The following is a 20,587-nucleotide window of genomic DNA, read 5'->3' on the forward strand; positions in this document are numbered from 1 at the left end:
ACAGTCATTTATATACATAGCTCCCATCAAAAGTTAATTACAACTAATAAAAACGTCATATATTTAATTATATTTAAATACATATGTAATTTAAGAAAACAAACATTCATTTACTCCCACAGTGTCAAGCGCTTAATAAAACATCATGATGTGTATTTAAAAACCACTGAAATGTATAAGAAATATATAAGAAATACATACGAACATATTTCATATCTAAGCTCTGTATGTATAAAAATTAAAACTTAATATAAAATCATTCATACATATCTATGAACCCACACTAGGCCCTAAAACTGGAACAAACAAACTCTATTGTTCCGTGTCTAAGTGGAATCCATGTCAAAATTGTCAAAGATATCCAAACAAACTAATATATAGGAACCATGAAACTCCTACTTTCAATGTGACCACGCCTGCCATACTAACCATGCTATCTAATAAGTGTAAACATCCTAACATAGTGAATGTGCATTAATGCCCTAAACAGTGAATACATATACTAATATAAGCAAGATATCATCAAGAAGTGTTGATGGTTGATAGCAAACCCTAATGAAGTCTGTTAAGGATATATACCTAATATATGAGTCTCATTCATTTCCCTTTCACCCTTAGCCTTCGTTTCTTTAATACTGTCTGTATATTGATCTTATCGTTCAAACCCGGTGGATGATCTGCCCTAAACCGGATGATCCATCTGAGTTCTAATTCTAATGTGTGTCCCTCCAAATCCCCTCCTCTAGGGCTGGTGTATACATGTTGGATAACAAAAAAGCTAAATTTGTGCAATGAACCATGCCTTGCACAATGTCTAGCTAAGGCATTGTGTTCCTGACCAGTCCTAATGTGATATATGTGTTCCCTAATGCGAAACCTAAATTGTCTGTTAGGTCTTACCTCATTAAGCATCACATGCTCCGCACTGGGCTAAATAGATCACATTAACGCTCTTACAATTAGTTCCTGTCATAAAGAAAAACTCTTTATAGACATGAGGGGATGTGAATGTATTACCAGTGTTGATGAAACTACACTGGTTACAGTTACCACATGGAATGGTGTTATAAGATGTTACCCTCTTCTCCGTAACTGACCTAGGCTGAAGTATCCTTTTAATATTCTTCAGAACATCTAAGTCAGAGCTAGATGGGCTGAGTCATAGGCTACAAGAAAGGGCCTATAGGATAGATGAGATTAAGAGAGCCATTGATGCTTCCATTGAACTCAGGGGTACAAGAGCGTGCCCGTACTTTTCCAGTCAGGATCCCACAGCCATGAGCGGATCAGGGAATGGTTCGGATGGTAACATTAATATGAAGGGAGATATACTTAGCATTCCTGTTTACTTTACTTCTGATGTTGGGTACATCAGAAGAATAATAGGAGATAGATGGGATGTTCTGAGAGCAGATGATGAGATTATGAGACTCGTGGGAGACAAACCGAGGTTTATGTACAAGAACATGAAGAATATTAAAAGGATACTTCAGCCTAGGTCAGTTACGGAGAAGAGGGTAACATCTTATAACACCATTCCATGTGGTAACTGTAACCAGTGTAGTTTCATCAACACTGGTAATACATTCACATCCCCTCATGTCTATAAAGAGTTTTTCTTTATGACAGGAACTAATTGTAAGAGCGTTAATGTGATCTATTTAGCCCAGTGCGGAGCATGTGATGCGTTTTACGTAGGTAAGACGAACAGACAATTTAGGTTTCGCATTAGGGAACACATATATCACATTAGGACTGGTCAGGAACACAATGCCTTAGCTAGACATTGTGCAAGGCATGGTTCATTGCACAAATTTAGCTTTTTTGTTATCCAACATGTATACACCAGCCCTAGAGGAGGGGATTTGGAGGGACACACATTAGAATTAGAACTCAGATGGATCATCCGGTTAAGGGCAGACCATCCACCGGGTTTGAACGATAAGATCAATATACAGACAGTATTAAAGAAACGAAGGCTAAGGGTGAAAGGGAAATGAATGAGACTCATATATTAGGTATATATCCTTAACAGACTTCATTAGGGTTTGCTATCAACCATCAACACTTCTTGATGATATCTTGCTTATATTAGTATATGTATTCACTGTTTAGGGCATTAATGCACATTCACTATGTTAGGATGTTTACACTTATTAGATAGCATGGTTAGTATGGCAGGCGTGGTCACATTGAAAGTAGGAGTTTCATGGTTCCTATATATTAGTTTGTTTGGATATCTTTGACAATTTTGACATGGATTCCACTTAGACACGGAACAATAGAGTTTGTTTGTTCCAGTTTTAGGGCCTAGTGTGGGTTCATAGATATGTATGAATGATTTTATATTAAGTTTTAATTTTTATACATACAGAGCTTAGATATGAAATATGTTCGTATGTATTTCTTATATATTTCTTATACATTTCAGTGGTTTTTAAATACACATCATGATGTTTTATTAAGCGCTTGACACTGTGGGAGTAAATGAATGTTTGTTTTCTTAAATTACATATGTATTTAAATATAATTAAATATATGACGTTTTTATTAGTTGTAATTAACTTTTGATGGGAGCTATGTATATAAATGACTGTTTATGGGGGCTTGAACACAGTCTGAAGAAGCCAATGAGGTGAAAGCGCTAACTGTGCCTATTAAAGAACGTTCGTTTTTACTTTTTTGAAACCAGAGTGATACTTTACAAATAATTATACATATATACATCAATTCTTGCTTCAATGAATAATTCATTTAAGAAGCTTTTTATGAATTGGATTGATCTATTGTATTCATTAACTGATGATAATTCATATGTATCACTAGACAAAATAGTTGAAATTTTGTTAACATATTCTGATGTGTCCATAATTATGAGTCTCCCTCCCTTATCAGGGTTCATAACTCTTACGTTCGCTGCCAATAACACCCCCAGTTCTTCTCTTTCTTCCTTATTTAAGTTATAGTTATACTCAAATTTTTCATCATTCAATTTTCTCAAATCCACTTTACATATTTTCTCGAATAATTGAAGGGTGTTATGTAATGGTGGGTTGTAACAACTAGAAACCCTTAATGGTCCGTTGTTCATCAAATGACCACTAAGTAATTGTTTTAAATTCAATTTCCTCACAAACAATTTGATATCACAAATTGTTTGTGCCAAATTCATTTTAGAGGCAGGAACAAAAGTTGAACCTCTTGATAAAACATCTACCAAATGTTCTGAAATGTAAAACGATGAAAAATTATAAACCAGAAAGTCCCCCTGTTTATTTCTGATCACATTACATGATGAATGTTCATCACTCATTGATACTATCTCCTGTTGTTGTAATTCTTCCTCTTGTTCCAGTACTTTTTCTGGTTCCGTCTCGGAAAACCCTGATTAAAGTTAGAGGTAGATGGCTGTTGATTGTCTCTCAGATCATGATTATTATTGTTATTGTTGTTATGTGTCTTCAGCCTCTCACTTCTCCTCACATCGGCATTTGCTCCTTCAGCATTAACAACAGTACCTTGAACATCATCTTCCTCCATGATATCATCACTACTATGATGTTCTTCAGGAATCATGTTGTTATGATTATTCTGACTAGAATTTACAATTGTTTGATCCAACCAAGTTTGTGATCTCGGTGGTGGGGGATAAGCTGTCCCTGAGTTGTATTGTTTCTGATCCCTTTGAATTTTCTTAATTTTATTATGCCTAATTTTGTCAACATGCTGCTCAGTACTTTGAAAACAACGGAGATATTCATATTTATATCTCATAAAATCAACATGTTGTTTAATTTGCCCATCCAATGATGTTATATGCTGCTCCAAGTCTTTGTTAATCACAGTATAATGATTAATCATGATTTGTAATAGGCATAAACCTTGTTGGTTAAAATGTTTTAACAACTCTTTATGAAAAACTGACCCTGGCGTTAATCCCGTGGGGTATCACCATGTCCTAAGGCCCTTGGGCACTATTTCTAACTTTAAACATTCTCTGAAATACTCAATTTCAAGACTCAGTTTTTTGTATTTAAACATGTTTTGATCCAAAGCATTTAAAAGGCTAGATAATGTCTCATCGGGCTCATTGTTGTTGTTAGTAATCATTCTCGGCTGGTTGTTCACCCCCAACAAATCTATAGAAGATGTTAACCAGTCTTTAATATTAAGTACTTGTAAGATGTCACCCAAAGAATTCCGCCTTTGTTCTTGAAATGAGGGTGAATTATTATGTGCTAATGGTCTATTGTTGTTATTAATGACCTCACTAGCACTTGTATTCAACATATTGCCTATCGGTTGTAATTGAGCCAGTTGGAAATTTAAGCCCATATTATGCTCATTATGAACAACTGAAAAAGTACCTGTTTGTTGCATTTCTGCGGGCGAAATTAGTGTAGCTTGACCCGCTTGTCCTTGTTGTTGAAAATTGGAAACCGCTAGACCTGATTGTGTGACCTGGCTAGAAACCATGACGACCCTTCGGTCCTGTTGCTGCTGCATGGAAGATGAATGTCCCATCTGTGCTGAACGACTGGTATCTAATGCGACCATTTGGTCCTGTTGCTGTTGTTGTAAAATAGAAACCGCATTCAATCTTTCATTCATCAATTCCACTTTTTGCGAAAGCATCTCTATGAGCATAGTTAATTTGCTCATAGGTTCCGATTCACCACTGGAATCCTTTAGAATGTTACATGTATTTTCTAAAGAGTTGTTGGCCATAGAAGAAAAAAAAACACCAGAAACAATCCACTACACTGAAACACGAACTAATACAGAAATCGCTAAAGCCACAGCTTGTAGAAAACACTCTATTTATTTAAACGCCAATATAAAAACGTTTTTCGTCCAAACCAAATAGTTGGACTTCCTCAGAAACCAAATAACACATTGCTTAAAATTTGAATACTGAATTTATAAACTTCATTGTAAAAAAACTGCCAAATTTCCACAGCAAAAGCATCTCTTAAAGATACAGGTCACTAAATATTCAACATCCTAAATTCCGTTCCTACCATGAAATGAAATTAAAATAGAATAAAATACAATACAATAAAATCACCCATTCCTAAGCATTCACAAGGACCAGCAAACATATTTGTGGAGGTTGCACTTCACTGGCTCAGGTTGTATTGATCTTTTGTATTTTTAGTAGTTAAACTGTTAGTGTATATTTTTCAAATCTTTTATTAAATCAGAGTAGTACTGTAGACTAGTCTTTGTTTCCCTGTGTTTTCTGACCCTTAGGAAACTCATTTTTACTTAGAGAGTCCCCCCCTTTTTCCCTTAGTAGGCCATTTAAGTTAGAGGCTATCCCCTTCCTTTTTATATTGTTTTCAGTAGGAAGTAGTCTTAGACTTTGTAGTCTAAGATCATAGTCTCTTAGTTTTTGTTAGTATAGTTACCTAAACTTTTTGTGTGAAGGTGTGGGACTAGTGTGTGTGTGTGTGAGTGTGTGTGTGTTTTTTTGCACTAGTCTAAATTTTCATCCATCGGTATTCCTTTTATTTATAACATATCAAAGGATACCAAGGTATCAGGGTTCAAGAAGTGTGACTCGTGCTGTCAGAAAATGTCTCTGACAGACGGTCACACTTCTTGTGTTTATTGTTTGGGTTCCCTACACCTGCAGGACTCTTGCTCGGTATGTCATGCCTTTAGTTCGAGAGTCCTGCAGGAGCATAGGAACAAGTTAATTCTCAGGGGTTTACTAAAACCCGAGGGGTCTCCGGCAAAGTCTCAGCCAGCTAAAACCCCTAAGCCCACCAAGCTGTTGGCTCCCAGTATGGAGCCGTCGCCAGGTGGAGCGTCTGCTTCAATTTTGGTTCTGGCCAGGACCGAAGTATCAAAATCTCTCTCGGCTCCGACCTTGGTGTCAGAGCCGTCAGGGAGCCGTAAGCGATCCAGATCTCCATCCCTGGAGTCGATTCACTTGGATCCGGGATCACCTTTGCTACAGTCTGAATGGAGCCATAGGTCCCACTCTTATCGGTCCTCGAGGCTGTCCGATCATGACTTGGAGAGAGTGGTTAGTAGACTCCTTAAATCGCAGGCCCTGGCTAAAATGTTAACTAGCCCTCCTCATCAGGCTGTGGCTGCTCCCTTTTCTGAAGTAGTTCCTCCTCCAACTCCTCCTGTCAGTTTGGAGCCGGAGCTTGTTGGGGCTCGGATCCTGGAAATGTCGGCGCCGATGCTTCCCCTTTCAGCTCCTTCGTCGCCTCCGATTTCTTCAATGGTTCCGTCCTTGGAGGGATCTGGGCACCAAGACTCCCTCGTCGGCTCCGAGGGGTCGAGTGGCATCAGGCCCTTGTTCGACCCCATTCTCCCTCTTGGAACCTCGGCACAGGTAAGCTCGGCTCCTACATCGGCCTCGGAGCCGTCCCTTTCGGTGCTGGAGAGGATTCCCATCTCCTTGGAGCGGGGGCCCTCTTCTGTGCTGGACAGGGGCACCTTCAAGGTCATGAGGAGTGCGCTGACTTTTGAGTCTGCACCTCGATCAGCCCCTTCAGCTCCTCCCCCCAGGGTGCCTGCTTCAGTCTCTGCCCCTCCTCCAGACCCCAAGTGAGGGGATCAAATGCTCCAGGTCACCCCACTGGGTGTATCTTCCTCTTCCGAGGCCTCCCCTGAGATTTCAGAGGAGCCCCCTCAAAAGAGGAAATGTAAGAGGAAACATGTTGACACCCCAGAGTTGGTCACGTCAGATACTGACTTGGAGGATTCGGAAGGGTCCCCAAGATCCCCCTCTGAAGATGTCTTTTTCTCAGACATCCTTGAGATCCTTAAGCAGAGGGGGAACTGGTCTGCCCTTAAACCTTTTGAGGATGAGTTGGTATACTTGGATGCGTTTGGTTCTCACCCCTCCACCTCCTGGGTGTCTCCGCCTTTCGATCCATTAATGGAAGTGGTGGCCCGGAAGGCGTGGTCAGCTCCGAACACACTGGAACCAACCCCTCGCAGGCCCACTAATTTTATCACGGCCCCCAAGATAAACAGTTTCTGACAAAGGGTGTCCCTGTTGATGCCATAGTGGTAGCAGCTGCCATGAAAAAGGAGTTGGCTGACACTTCTGTACCTGTCCATCCCCCTAACAAAGAGTCTAGGATGATGGATAGGTACGGGAAGTGGATGTTTTCCTCAGCGACCTTCTCCATGCGGTCGCTGAATTATTTGTGCCACTTCACCCATCTTCAGAGGGATCTCCTCAAGGAGCTAGGAGATACCCTGCAAGATCCATCAGCTGCGGGGGCTCAAGACAAGATAAACTCCCAGCTGGCGACTCTTAATTCTATTGTTAACTCCTCCATGTGGCTCATTTTGTACGCGGCTGATGGGACGAGTAGAGCCGCAGGCACAGGCGTGGCTTTGAGAAGGCATGCCTGGATGCGGTTATGTAACTTCACTGATCCCTTCAAGTCATCTTTCACCAACACCCCTTTTGATGGTTCGGCTCTGTTTGGACCTCAGGTGAAAGATACACTTACCAGGTGTGAGCAGGAAGGCAAGACTCTCTCTGCCATTGGAGTCCGTTTTTCCACTCCCTCTAGACCATACCCTAAGGAGAAGAGTGGAAAGATGTGGTTCTGGGAACCCCAGGGAGCCGTGCCTGACACACATGGCAAGTTTCCCTCCAGAGGCAGAGGAGGGAACAACAATAGACACCGTCTGCGGGGCAGAGGGGGTCCGCAGAATCAGGGCAGCAGAGAATCTTTCTCTGACAAGCCCTTCCAGCACCCCTGAGGGGCTGCCCGGCTGTCCGCCTTCGGAGGCAGTCAGGGGAAGATTGTCTCTGTACCCAGAAGCCTGGCATCTCATCACTCGAGACAGATGGGTACAGTCTATCATATCCAGAGGTTACAAAATCCCGTTTGTCCACACTCCCTTAAAATCAAACAACCCCATCCCAGATGTTCCACCCAGTCTAAGGGAACAGGCAGTACAAGAAATTTCAAGACTGCTAAAAAAATGGGCCATCCAACAAGTCCCAGCAGACCAGCAAGGATCCGGAATTTACTCAAAGTTCTTTTTGGTACCAAAGAAGACAGGGGACTGGAGACCCATTTTGGATCTCAGCAGACTAAACAAGTCTGTTCAAAGAACGAAGTTCCAGATGGTCACGCTTTAGTCCATTCTACCCTTTTTGTGTCAGGACAATTGGATGTGCTCCATAGATCTTCAGGATGCTTACTACCACATCAAAATGGGCAGGCGTTCAAAAAGGTTTCTCCACTTCCGGCTGGGAGCCAGTCATTACCAGTTCAGAGCCCTGCCCTTTGGTCTCACCACAGCCCCCAGGGTGTTCACCAAATGCATGGCAGTGGTTACCGCTCACCTGAGATGGCAAGGATTCCAGGTGTTTCCATATCTAGATGACTGGCTCCTTACTGCTACCACCAGACATCAATTGCTAACAGCCAGGGATTATACCATCCAAACATGCTCCAACCTAGGTATCTAAATAAATTTCAAAAAGTCTGCATTGTCACCTTGTCAGTCCTTGACCTTTATAGGTGCAAGATTAAATATGAAAGTTCTGTCTGCAAGGCTTCCAGTAGACAGAGTGGCAGACATTCGCCGACATGTACAGGTATTATTAGGATGCAGAAAGATTCAGGCCAGATTCGTCCTAAAAACCTTAGACCTCATGGCAGCAGCGATCATATTAGTTCCCCTGGCTTGTTTTCACATGAGAATTCTCCAGTGGATGCTTTTCACCCAATGGTCCTTTCAACAACTTCCTTTGTCTCACAAGATAATAATCACACAGTCATGCAAAGACCACTTGGCTTGGTGGATAGTCTCTCCATCAGTACCCCAGGCAGACCATTTGTCCTTCCTCCTCCAGTTGCCACGGTGACCACGGATGCCTCCCTGATCGGGTGGGGGGGGCATTTTCAGGGCAGGACTGTCTAGGGCACCTGGCAACCCCACGAGTACCACTTGCACATAAATGTCTTGGAGATGAAGGTGGTGCTTTTAGCCTTGCAAGCTCTTCAGAACTCTCTACCCACTGGGACCATTGCAATTCAGACAGACAATATGTCTGTAGTGTGGTACATCAACAAGCAGGGCGGAACCAAGTCATATCCCTTATGTCGAGAAGCACTCAGACTATGGCAGTGGGCGATCTCCTCTCAACGGTTTCTGACAGCAACGCACATCCCTGGGAAGTCCAACATCATAGCGGACAGGCTAAGCAGAGCTATTCTCATGCCTCACGAGTGGTCTCTCAACCAGACAGTAGTGGACAGACTCTTCCGCAAATGGGTCAGCCTTTCTGCGACCTTTTCGCAACTCCTCTCAACAGCAAGTGCGACAGTTTCTTCACTCTCTTCCCTGACACTCCCCCAGAGATGCTCTAGTTCACGATTGGCCCCAGGGACTTCTGTATGTATTCCCACCCTTTCCACTAATTCCCAAACTAATTCAGAAAGCTACCGTGCTGGGTTGCAGGATGATCCTCATTTCCCCCTACTGGCCTCGACAAATCTGGTTCCCATTCCTGCATCATCACCTTCTAGAGCAGCCTTGGAATCTAGACCCAGTTCCAGACCTCCTGATCCATCAGTCGGGCAGGCTGCATCAGTCTCTTCAGTCTCTCAACCTCACTGCTTGGTTGCTTCACTTCCAACCTTAGCCAGGCTTCCCAGTATTTCCAACTCAGTGCGTGAGATTATCCTTTCCTCACACAAACCTACAACCAGGAAGACTTATGCTAGTAAGTGGAAACGTTTCTCTTTCTGGGCAGAGGCTAGAAATATAGATCCCTTCACAGCCCCTGTCCAAAATGTTCTGGACTTCTTAGCAGAACTTTTTCAAGCGGGCTCCTCGTCGGCCACCATTAGAGTTCAATTGGAGGCAATCTCTAATTTCCATACGGGCCTTTCGGAAACCAGAATCATGTCCCATAAGCTTTGCAAAGCCTTTCTGAAAGGAACAATCTTGCTCAGGCCTCCAGTGAAAGATCCCCCACCTCCGTGGGACTTAAATTTGATCCTAGCTTTCTTAATACTTCCTCCCTTTGAACCTGCAGCTTCCTGTTCCTTGAAATTGCTTACTTGTAAAACCCTCTTTTTGGTGGCCATTACTTCAGAGAGGAGAGTTTCTGAACTTCAAGCCCTTTGTGTTCGTCCTCCTTATCTAGTTTTCCATAAGGATAGAGTTTCACTCAGGACTAATCCTTCGTTCCTTCCTAAGGTCCCCTCCAAGAACAATTTGAATCGATCCATCAATCTGTCAGTCTTTTTTCCAAATTATTCCAACAAAGCTGAACACAAATTACACCAGTTGGATGTTCATAGGCAATTACGTTTCTATTTGCATAGGACTGAGCAAATAAGGAAATCAGACCAACTCTTCCTGTCCTATGCGGAGGGTAAGCAGGGTCGACCAGTGTCTAAAGTAACCTTATCCAGGTGGTTGTCCTCTATTATTACCCTTATTTATCAGTTGAGGCATAAAGAACTCCCTGCTAAACCTAAAGGCCACGCTACTAGGGCTTTAGCAAGGTCGGTAGCCTTTCAAGCAAGACTACCAATGGAAGCCATTTGTGCGGCAGCCACATGGGCCACCCCTTATACCTTCATTTCACATTATAAATTGGATGTGGCCTCTAGGAGTAGAGCTGATTTTGGTTCCACTGTGCTCAAGAGTCTGTTCTGATGAGCCACCCAGGACTAAGGTGCTAGAGACGCTGTCCCAACCAGCAAGAATGAAGGCGAGAGAGACAACTTAACATTAAGAAGTTATGTACCTACCGTAACGTTCCATGTTAGTTGCCTTCTTCTCACCTTCTTTCTTGCGTCCCACCCTCCATCCCCCTAGCCTAGATGGACCGAGAAGAGTCTTCCTACAAGTCTTGTCACTGGCTGAGTCTTTACCATTTTATGTCCTCTACCTTTTTCTTCAGCCCTCTAGCTGAAGTCTTGCTTTTTGGGACAGTTGTCCTCTTGTATTATTTTGGTGTTAGGTCTTCCAAACGAGATCTGGGGGTCTAGCACCAGGCATTGTGGGATATAGGGAGGCCTCGAGCCAGGAAGTAGCTCTCGAGCTTTAGAAAATGGCCGAGTCGGAGCCGAGAGTCGGCTCCGAACCCAACCAGCAAGAAAGAAGGCAAGAAGACGACAACTAACATGGAACGTTATGGTAGGTACATAACTTCTTATTCGTCGAACGTGGACATCTGTGAACTGTTTACACGAAAATCGAAGCACCGACTTCCTGAAATGTCGAATAAATATCGACTTTCGACATTTCCGATCACTCCACTGCCAAAACAAGTGCTACCGTGGGTCAAAAAGGGAGCAAGATTTTGGAATTCAGCACTTTGGTTTTCACAGTTTCAGAATTTCGTGGTTTGCAGTTCGCAGCAACAGTTTCGAAGATGTTGACGTCGAACATTCAAAGGTAAACTACAAGCAATTTTGACATTGTAGACCATTCCATACAAAAAGTGGGAGTCAGCCCACAAAATTCATAGTATTTCTATAACTTCCTGTCATGTGGATCCTTTATTTTACAACTTGACTTTACTTCTTTCAGTTCAGCCCTCCTCAGCAATGGAGTTACACAAAGTTTGATCCTGTCATTGATTATTTTATTATTCATTAAGAAACTCCCCTGTGAATTCCTAAGCTTGCATGTCCTGCTATACACAGATGACAAAGACATCCACAGGTCATATCCCTTACCCTCCTCTTTTGTCATCAAAGACCTGATATAAACAAACCTCACAAATCTTTCAGCACAGGGTGCTTCTAAACCTTTAAAATGAAAGTTATGCTCTTTGGATCACCTTAAAAACACTCCCCCTAGTGATGCATCACACTTGATAATAATGAAACTATAGAGAGTACCCCCCACACATAGTTAACTAGATGTCACAGTAGACCACCATCTCAACTTCCAACACTACATACAAGAAACCAAAACTAAGGCTAACAAGCTCCTTTTTTGGCCCAGGAAAATTTTGTACTTTTTTCCCACAAGGGTGTCCTCTTTTCACAGCTGGAATATATTTTCCCCTTATTGCAGCAATTTCAAAAATTAACCTGTTGATATTACAAAACCATCTTCAACAACAGATGCAGCTTTATAACTCCTCCCAGATGAGATTGCCACTGCCATACTCTAACTAAGCCAAGTGACCACCCATATCCCAAAGAATCATCCTCCTTCTTGGGTTCATGGTTTTCAGATGGAATCCTTCCCCTTCTTCACAAGCAGAATCTCAGAAATACACCCTCTATACCGCCTAAGATCTCTTTCTTTGACAAACTCCCAACCAAAGGGTAAAAAGGCCACACAGACAAACCCTTCAGTAAAAACTACAAGAAAGACCCAGCCAAGCCAGAATATTCACTGTGTAATACCTTAATCCTCCAGTAGTGGAGGACTATAGGATATATGCAAATGACCCATTAGGAGTATACCAGTTTTTCAGCTTCTGAATACCCACGACTTTTTACTTTTTAAGTATTTATGGTTACACTAGGGCCAATGAAGCCAAACCCCACCAGTTGCAGATATGCACAATTTGGCCTTTTTTCAACAACAGCAGTTCAATTTAAGTGGATTATCTGGCTATACTTTAGAAGCATAGAACTTAAAATCAAACCTGATGTCCATAAACATTGGTGTGCCTGTAAAATACCTCAAATAATATCCAGCTCAAAGAGCAAAAAGGTCACAGAGACAAACCCTTCATCAAAAACTTAAAGAACTAGCCAAGCTAGAATCTTCACTGTTTAATACCTTAAATGTCTTGTAGTAGAAGCACATGGGAAATATGCAATGGACCATTAAGGACATATCAGTGTTGCATCTACATAGTTCTAAATGCCCATAACTTTTTTACTTTTTAAGTCTTTATAAATACATCAAGGCAAATAAAATCAAACCCCATTACCTGTAGACATGCATGCTTTGGCTTTTGGTTTGCCTTATCAGTACAACATAAATGTATTGTTTAATTATACTTTAAAAAGCCAGCTTAAAATCAAGCCTGGTGTCCATAAACATTATGGGGCCCACATAATATCCCAAATAACATCCAAACCAAAGGGATTTTATTTAGACAAACCATTCAGTAAAAACTGCAAGAAAGACCCAGCCAAGGAAGAATCTTCATTGTGTAATACTTTAAATTTCCTAGGCCCATGGATATATTACACAGTGAATATTCTTGCTTGTCTGGGTCTTTCTAGCAGGCAGTCTGCTTATTACAATTACTGACCTGCCTGTCTTCATATACATTTTCTAACTTCAAGTCTACATACAACCACTTCTGCTAATGTCAGTGATAATCTGTATATACTACTCAACAAACCCATTGTATGACTCAATATGAAATGTTAATCCTTGGACATAATTTTGTATTTTATTGTTATCATTTGTTCTATCTTGTTTTATGTATTATTTGTACTTGGGCTGAGTCTAATAATGGTGCATGTGGATCAGTATTCTGCTGCAGTCTACAAGTACAAGTACAAGCAAGCAAAGAAATAATTATCTTTAAACTAAATTTTATAATTTTCTGTATGGAGAACAAGTGTTTGTATGTGTAAGATTTTGTAAAGATTGTACTGTGTATCAGTAAACATAAAAAACACACCTATACTATTGGCATTATCTTTGATTATCTGGCTATGATATTTCATATGATTCTCTGCAGTTATTTTACATGTGCTTGGTTTCTGAAATATTTAAATATGTACATAAATATGATCATTGTGATATTATCATTAACACAGTATATTATTAATTTATAAAGTCTCTGGAGCCATTCATATTAAAACATGTATCAGTGGCAATTTTGTTTGTCTTCATCTAAACCTTCATGCAGTACCATTTAGCCGTCTATGTTCATATTTTAAATATTAATTGAAACATACTAATGTTGTCTACTGAAATACTAAGTTGTAATAAACAGTTTATCTCCTTTTTTGTAAATTCTACACATGTAGTTTTGGCATACTTGTGTTATGCCTACTGAGATCTTGGCCATGCTGTTCTCAGTAACATGTGCCCCCCCATTTGTATAGAAGTATTACACAACTTTTTGACAACATATAATGTTTCCATCAATGTACATACCATACAAGTATGGTATACAAAGGTGCGCATGCCATACTTGTATTTCTGAACCATTTGGCTCTCCCTAACACTCTCTAGCATGTGTTTCTCAATAGTTATTTTTGACTTGCCCTGCTGCTACTATATAATCAAGTGTGTAGCTAGGAATTTTGGAACTGTGTGTAGCCACCCCCCATCAGCACAAGTAAAGTCACACCAGAGCATATACATTGCTACTCTTTCAATGTAGTTTAAATATGGAACTAAATTAATGCCATGATTAAGCAGCTTAAATGTGAGAAAAAATATTTAAATTGAAGAAGTAGGGAAAAAGCTGGTATACTTGTTCAGATTGAATAATTTCTCTCACATTTAAGATTATCAGGTTTCAGTGCTGGCAAAAGTAAATAAGCACCAAAAGTGCAAGCAATCATGTACATGACAAACGCATGGCTATGTCAGTATTACAAATTATGACATTTGGTATGTCTATAGTAAACTGGACAAACATTTGTTAGTATATCTTCTGACTGCATCCTAGCAATAACTGTACTTGTGGCAGTACTACTTCTCAGAAACCAGTTTAGGATTACTGCTACTGTTTTGCTTTTGGTAAGAGAAGGAGCAAACACTCATTTATTCCTAACTGTGTGCAGCTGTAGTGAGGCCATCACTAGTAACCAGGTAGTAGCCAATAGGTGAATTGCTACTAAACATTATTCTTGGCAGACCTAGTTGTATTTTTTACTGAGTACTGCTAGGTTAGCTGCCACCTAACCTAAGTTAAGGGTATCATCATAAATATTTCATTCATAAATTTTCAGGGTCTACTGTAATAGTCTACCTCCAACTCCTGAGTAGTGATACGAGTTGTAGTCTTCCATCCCTGTCAGCATACCTCAGCAGTCTGCTCTCACCCCAGCTGTGTCCAGTCTGATTACATTCGGTGTTCTAAGACAGAATAGCAACTACCTTATGCTTGCCAACTGTTCACTACTTCTGCCAGTTGATAGTGCAACTTGCAAGAAATGTAAATATTTAAGAAAGATGCAGGCAAACCTCTCAAATCAACCCTCCATTGGTAGGCATTATGCATCCACAAAACCACATCAGTCACAACCCACCACTAGGTGTATAACATTTGCTGAAACTGTAACATTCTAAAAGATTCTAACCTCCAGCACACAAGGCAACATCTACGTCTTCTCCGCATACATATATTGTAAATCCACACATCTCACCCAAGAGTAACCAGGAAAGTAGAGCTAAGACCATAAGGTCCACTAAGCCTGCTTTTGCATAAGGAAATGTTTTATACATAGGTGACTATAGTTAGGCATACAGACAAGAGCAGGGTGACTGTAAGCTATTTGTACAGTACCAGGATCTATGATGTCAGAAGGACCCTTAAACCTGACAAATATGACTATGACCTTGTGGTTGCACATAAGGAAGTAAATTACCTGAGGCACTACATCCAAAGGGACATGCAGAGAGACACAATAGTGTCAACATTAGAGGCAGGAAAGATGCTGGTCTTGAGCAATATCTTGCTTTCACCCAGAATGGTTAGATAATAAGACAATTGACTTTAACAATTACCTAAGCAGTTGGTGTCATCCTAAGGGGATCCGGTATGTGTCAGCCTGGAATGAGATGGTAGATGAGGCTTCCAGTTTTACCAGGAGTGACTTATACCTCTCTTACCAGGGCTTCTGTATGCTGACTAAAGCCTTTGCTGCACCCATAGTGTAGGCAGATTCCTCCTGTTGGGCACTCCTGCATAGCAAAGTCAGAATCAAATCTGTACATATTCATTGTGACACTACTCAGTGCTGGAAGTCTAAATGGAGAGATGCTGGAACTTGAGGACCCCTGCTACTTGAACACATTCATATTTGTGTAGTTATTGAGGTATGGTTTCAGTGCAGTGACAACACTCCTTGTACAACAGGGCTTAATGCCCAACATCCCTTCAAGCCCCTCTGTAACTGGGGGATATCTATATTTGTCAGAAATACTATTACTTCATGTCATATTCTGCAGGCCCTTAAAATGGAGATCACTTTAAATAAATTCTGCTATTACTTCATTGCTAAGTACTGATCCCCATCAATTTCCTCCAAAGATCAAGGAAATTAGTTTGACACCACTGATGGGTTACATATCAAACTGAATGCCTTCTTGCTAGGAGATTTCAATTACCCAAGCATTAATCGACAGGCCTACACCTCCAAAAATGAACATGCTCAGCAGTGCTTAGACTTTGATAATGTGAATGCACTATAGCACATTGTAAAACTAACCATGAAAGACTCTAATATCCTTGGGCCTAGTCCTTATCAACCTTGCTCTCACCTGTTGCTCACTCTACATCTCCTTATCTCTGGTTAAATCTGACCACAAGTTAGCCATCTTCTCTGTTTGGCCTAGTGATACCAGTTCACTGTCAAATGAGACCATCCTTAGAGACTTCATCAGGACAAACCTACCTCAGCTTGTAGGAGACCTGCGCAAAATTTCCAACAATTCTCTTCAAATAAACCAAACTGAGAGGGCTCCTGCATTTACCTCTGATTTTTATTAGCAGCTGAACATTTCCATAGAAAAGCCATTACCCATCCACCCTAAATATAATGGTAAATGTAGGTAAAAACCTCATTGGTGGAAATATTTTATTAATAAACTGTATAATAAAAAAAAGTAAGAAAATGGTGAAAAGTTGCAAGAGATCCCCATTCCCTTTTCTAACAACCATGCTGAAATATGCCAGCAAGGAACTTAAGAGTACTATTAGAAAATATAAAGCAGAATACAACCTTAAGGCCTCTATGGATACCAAATGAAACCACTAATTTATCTTTAGTTATGACAGGAAATTAAGAAATAATATCCAACAATGCACTGAGCACATTGATAAAGATATCGCATATTTCAGTCCCAAGGATATAGCCAATATATTGCCAGCTACATTTAGTGCTAATGTTACCCCACCTAGCCACATTGGTGCTCACAGTTTCCCCTGAAATCACCTTGGAACAAGTCTTAACATCCCAGTCAAAGACTAAAAATAATACTTCTATGGAACCAAACAACATAATAGGCTGCATTCTCATCAGTGCCAAATATGTATATCTGAGCCTTTACTTGAACTGTTCAACCTCAGCCTATCCACAGGGTTTGTGCCTGATGCCTGAAAAACAACCACTGTGATTCCCCTACTCAAGGGTGGCCTCTCTGCAGATCCATGCAGTTATAAGCCTACCAGCCTGATATGGAAAGCTATGGAACGCATCATAGAAGAACTCATTTATGCAGGCAAATGGCAGCTTAAATGATCTAGACAATAGTCAGCCAACCACACACAGCAATGTGGTAGGATAGTCAACAGCTGTGCAATATGCATTGATATGTAAGCAGATTTACATGGGCAAATTTCAGAGTGGTAGAAAGCAAAAGATTTACAAGGGCAGATTTGTCTTTGAAGGAGCCTGAATGCAGCCATCTGCACTCCAATGTGCAGCCAGTCTGTCTTAAGGCTTACAAAAATAGACATTTCAAATCATAGTTAATGAGGAGTGAGACTAACCATGTATATCAATGCAAAAGCAAGCTTATCTAGGGCTTGACTTAATAAAGTGCTGACAAGATCATCAAGCACATTAGAGAAGCAAATGGGAATTGATAATAAAACTGAAGTAAAGCTCTCTAAAGAAACCATAAGAAAGCTTCTATAAACTATATGGCAAAACTCAAGAATATTTTAGACAGAGAGAGAGTAACTGAAAATATTGGTAAAAATTTGTCAGAACAAGTTACTGAACTAATAATAAGGTTGGTGACAGGAACACCAAGCCTAAAAGTGAGATACAGGATATGGTTAAATGAGTGGGGGAGTTAACTACTTGTATAAATCCAGAACCACAGATGATATAAAGAAACAGTTCAGCAAAAGTGGGGTCATTAAGTCTAATGTTAAAGGCCTCCACAAATAACCAGTGAGGATGGACAAGAACAGAAACAAGAAGAAAATCAGTAAATTCTTGCAAAAATACTCTAATATTAGCAGGAGGACAATAAACAGAAAGACAGCCAAATAAAGAATCTAATCCAAGGGTATAGTCAAACATGGAAACTCAATTGTAACATTAGAAAATATTGGCTCCCTACTGAAATGTCTAACAAGTACCCCCCCCCAAAAAAAAATATATATATATACTAACTCTGAGACTGCCATACCTCAGAGAAAAGAAAGAAAATTCTGGGAAATGGTTATCTCAGACATGGTATATGTAAGTTTATTTTTTCGACTATTCAGTCTCCATGTTTGGGACTCACTCAAGCAGGTCCTGACATTTCTAATAGTTACCATACATATTAGGGAAGAGTGCTGCCCCCCCCCCCATATGCATCCGTCTGTTTCCACGTGGCCCAATTAATTTTTAGAGCATATCTACAAAATCCATAAAAGTCAGCCAGCAACTATTCTCTTAGCAGATCCATCATGAATAGAATGCCCCCTTTGGTATGCATAGATTACAATATATTGCTCAACTAGTAAGGCCTCAAAGATACCTAACCAAGAAAAATTAAAAACCTAAATCCATAACTATCTTGACAGGTTAACACAACTCTGTTTAGACTCAGTAGCCTGCAGGATGCTGTGAGGTGACATGCATCTTGCTTTTAGAGCAATGATAGTGCCAGTCATATTTGACCTGCTGTTTCTCTGCAAAACCATTTGTTTTTACAAACACCTACACTAGGAACATAAATTTTCACCAAAAAATAAACAAGTGTCACTAGAAAGATAGGTTCCAAACTCAATGTATTCATAGGTTCATAGGTATGTACTAGGCTATTGGCCTGAGGGCCTAAGTAAGTCTAGCCAACAAGGTTCCCTGGCTAACGCCACCCAAAAAAGTTATTTTCTTGTGCCACTGTTGAGCAGAGCCACAGAAGTGATCCCCAGGGTGTATTTCCTATTTCCCATCCACTCATTAAGATTTTTCTTAAAGAGTGCTAATGAGGAACTTTGCTTGATATAGATGGGTAGCTCGTTCCAGAGTATGGGAAGTATCTGGGACAGGAATCTATCCCTTCAGCATATCCTGTTTATTGTGGTGACAAGGTTTAGGTCCCTACAGTGTATAGCTTGGAGGAATTGGGATTTCTTTAGGTGTCGCATGTCCAACAGCTCTGGGTTTGACATATGTTAGGCAGAGATCACCTTGGAGTAGGCGATATGCTATGGAGTAAAGCTGGAGTTTTTTGAGACGGTCAGTGTAGGACATCTGTTTGAGGCCAGTAATCCTCTTTGGGAGGTACTTCTGTGGCCTTTCCAGCTACTGCAGATGTCTTGTGAGGTACATTCCAAAAGGGGCATTGTACTCTATAATGGATCTAATGAGTGTCGAGTAGAGGGGAACAATGACCTCTTTTTTCCTGGATGAGAACCCTTTTGTGATGAAGTGTGCCACATAGAAGGACTTCATGACTACTGTGGCGATGTGATTATCAAAGGAGAGACTACTGTCCACCTGGGTCCCAAGGTCTCTTATCACACATTCGGTGTCAAGTAGACTGCTGCCTATGTGGTAGTTCATGGGTACAGAGGTTTTACCAAAGGGGATAACAATGCACTTTTTGGCATTGAGCTTAAGGCCATGGCTCTGACACCAGGCATCTGTCTCAGTGAGGCCCTTCTGTAGGATGTCCACATCATCTGGGGACTCTACTATGGCTCCTAGTTTGCAGTCATCTGTGAACTTCATTAGCCAGATGCCTTCTGTGTTAGCCTGTACTTCAGAGAAGTAGATACCAAACAGAAGAGGTCCCAGGACTGAACCCTGTGGTGCTCCACTTGCCACTGGTTTGAAGTCAGATTTGGAGTCTGTAACTTTTACAGTGTAGGTTCTGTCAGTGAGCCAGTTGGCAACCCATCTTGTGACATAGGGATATATACCTAGTTTAGTGAGTTTAGCTATAATTCCAGAATGGGGGATGGTGTCAAAAGTCTTCGCGAGGTCAAGATCAGCTGTGTGAACCACCTTATCCTTGTCAAAGAAGTCGATCAGGTTCAGGAGGTATGATCTGCCTTTCACACACCCGAACTGGGTGGGGTCCAGAGTTTGGAGGTCACCAATGTCTTTGTTTATGAGTTCCATGATGATACGTTCCATGGCCTTGCAGACCAGGTTCGTCAGGCTAATATGGCGATAGTTCCCGGGATCAGTGGTGGCTCCCCTTTGTGGAGTGGGATAACTGTTGCTGCACACCATTCAGTGGGCACAAAGCCTGATGTGAGGCTATGATTGAACATGGTGCTTAGTTGGGGAGCCAGTTCATTCTGAAGTTCATGTAAAATGCAGCCTGGGATGTTGTTCGGTCCCATGGATGCTCTGTTTTAGGCTTTAGAGAGTGCAGCTTTTACCTGTGTAGTTGTGATTACAGGGACTCTGCATTCTGGGTCCTTTAGGGCGTGGGGGAGGGGGGTAAAGTTAGCACTGAA

Source organism: Protopterus annectens, chromosome 17.part0, assembly GCF_019279795.1.
Source record: "Protopterus annectens isolate FY-2018-M chromosome 17.part0, PAN1.0, whole genome shotgun sequence".
NCBI lineage: Eukaryota > Metazoa > Chordata > Ceratodontiformes > Protopteridae > Protopterus > Protopterus annectens.